The sequence below is a fragment of the Pseudorca crassidens genome, chromosome X (assembly GCF_039906515.1).
Source record: "Pseudorca crassidens isolate mPseCra1 chromosome X, mPseCra1.hap1, whole genome shotgun sequence".
Taxonomy (NCBI): Eukaryota; Metazoa; Chordata; class Mammalia; order Artiodactyla; family Delphinidae; genus Pseudorca; species Pseudorca crassidens.
Genome location: NC_090317.1, coordinates 37,120,370 through 37,123,429, shown reverse-complemented (window position 1 = coordinate 37,123,429; position 3,060 = coordinate 37,120,370).

The window sequence follows — 3,060 nt, the reverse complement described above, 5'->3', positions numbered from 1 at the left end:
TGTCAATTAGAATATAAAAATGTGTTCTGAATTAAAAGTCTCTTTTGTGCAAGCATTTGATTTACACTTCAAACACACTCATGGCAGTGAGTGAGTCCCATAATCTCTGCTGGATCCTAGCTGTAGTTTAGCTCATTTTGCCTCACCCTACTCACTTTTTATATGTCCATAATTGGGCTTCCCTGGTGGCGCAGTGGTTGAGAATCTGCCTGCTAATGCAGAGGACACAGGTTCGAGCCCTGGTCCAGGAAGACCCCCACATGCCACGGAGCAACTCGGCCCGTGAGCCACAATTACTGAGCCTGCGCGTCTGGAGCCTGTGCTCCTCAACAAGAGAGGCCACGACAGTGAGAGGCCCACGCACCGCGATGAAGAGTGGCCCCCGCTCGCCGCAACTAGAGAAAGCCCTCGCACAGAAACGAAGACCCAACACAGCAAAAATAAATAAGTAAATTAATAAACTCCTACCCCCAACATAAAAAAATAAAATAAAATAAATGTCCATAATTTATGGCTTATTCTCTCACTATGCGCAATGCACAATGACTGGGTCAGGAAGCACATCTCTCTCTCCTTATATACTACTGCCCAGGATTCCTACCTCAGCTCCCAGTGGTCTGCTAGCCCTCTAAACTCCAGCCATATCCTCCATCCAGCCCCTGACTTTAGGGCTGTTCACTAATGCCACAGCAACTGCCTGGCAACTATGCTGCCTCTTCATTCTCAGCTGCCTTCTGCATCCTCCACAGGTCCCCACAAGGAATTCTGGATTTCTTCCATGCCACTTGACAGGCTTCTCTCTAACGAACCCCCCATGCTGCCATTTCTACTGCAGATGCTTCATGGTGGCTTACGGCTTTTCTAAGTGGTTTGAAATTTCCCATGCTACACCCTGATCTATGAGTCCCCCAAACACCTCTGATTCTTTCTTTCTTTTTTTATTTTGAGATATAATTCACAAAGCATGCAATCCACCCATTTAAATTCAATGGTTTTTCATATATTCACGGAGTTGTGCGATCAGCAACATAATTTTGGAACACTTTCATAATCCCAAAAAGAAGCTCCGTACCCATTAGCAGTCACTCTCCATTCCCTCCCATCGACCTGCCTCCCCACCAGCCCCTGGCAACCAATAACCTACTTTTTGTTTCTATAGATTTGCCTATTCTGGACATTTCATATAAATGGAATCATACAATATTTGCCCTTTTGTGTCTGCCTTATTTCACTTAGCATCATGTTTTCAAGGTTTCTCCATGTTGTAGCATCTATCAGTACTTCATTCTTCTTTCTTCATTCTTCTGGCAGACTAATATTCCATTATATGGCTATACTACAGTTTATCCATTCATCAATTGATCGGCATTTGGGTTGTTTCCACTTTTTGGTTATTATGAATAATGCTGCAATGAACATTCATGTACAAGTTTTTATGTGGGTGTATGTTTTTATTTCTTTTGGGTATATACCTAGTGATGGAATTATATGCTATATGTAATGGGTTATATGGTAACTCCATATTTAACCTTTTGAGGAACTGCCAGACTCTTTTTCAAACTAGCTGCACCATTTTCGAATTCCATCTGCAGTGTATGAGGGTTCCAATTTTTCCACATTCTTCCCAACACTTGTTTTTATCTTTAAAAGAAGTATTATTGTAGCCATCCTAATGGATGTGACATAGTATTTCATTGTAGTTTTGATTTGCGTTTCTCTAATGACTAACATGTGCTTATCACCATTTGTATATCTTTTTTGGAGAAATGTTTATTCAAATCCTTTATCCATTTTTAAACTGAGTTATTTGTCTTCTTATGATTAGGTTGTAAGAATTCTTTATATATTCATGATACCAGGATATATCATTTTCAAACATTTTCCTCCATTCTGTGGGTTGTCTTTTCACTTTTTAAATGGTGTCCAATTTATTTGTTGCTTGTACTTTTGATACTATACCTAAGAAAACATTGCCAAATACAAGGTCATGAAGATTTACACCTGTGTTTACTTTTAAGAGTTCCATAGTTTTAGCTCTTACAGTTCATCTTTGATCCATTATGAGTTAATTTTTGTATACAGTGTGAGGAAGGAGTCCAAGTTAATTCGTTTGCATATGGGTATCCAGTCATCCCAGCCAATATTTGTTGAAAACACTCTTTGTTCCCCATTGAAATGTCTTAGCACTCTTGTCAAGAACCAATCAAAAATTACATAGGGGTTTATTTCTGGACCTTCAGTTCTATTCCATTGAACTATATGTCTGCCCTTGGGTCAGCACTACACTGTCTTGATTACTGTAGCTTTGTAGCAAGTTTTGAAAATGGGAAGTGTGAATCCTCTAAATATGTTCTTCTTTTTCAAGATAATTTTGGCTCTTCTGGGATGCTTGCATTTCCATATTAGTTTCATGATCATCTTATCAATTTGCGAAAAGAAGCCGGTTGGGATTTTGATAGGGGTTGCATTGAATGTAGATCGCTTTGAGGTGTATTGACATCTTAGCAATATTTAGTTTTCCAATCCATGAATATGGGATTTCTCTCCATTTATTAAGGTCTACTTTAATTTCCTTCAATAATGTTTTGTAGTTTTCAGAGTATATTTTGCACTTCTATTGTTAAATTTATTCCTAAATATTTTATTCTTTTTGAAGTTATTGTAGATGGAATGGTTTTATTAATTTCAGTTTGGGGATTGTACATTACATAGAAACATAACTGATTTTTATATATTGATCTTTACTCCTACAACCCAGCTGAACTGTTTATTAGTTCTAATAATTTTTATTGGATTTCTTAGTATTTTCTGTATACAAGATCATGTCATCTGCAAATAGATATTTTTACTTCTTCCTTTCCAATCTAGATGCCTTTTATTTCTTTTTCTTGTCTAATTGCTTTGGCTAAAATCTCCAGTACAATGTTGAATAAAACTGGCAAGAGAAGACATCCCTGTCTTGTTCCTGATCTTAGGGGGAAAGCTTTCAGTCTTTCACCATTAAGTATGATGTTAGCTGTGGGATTTTCATAGATGCCCTTTATTACATAGAGGAAGTTC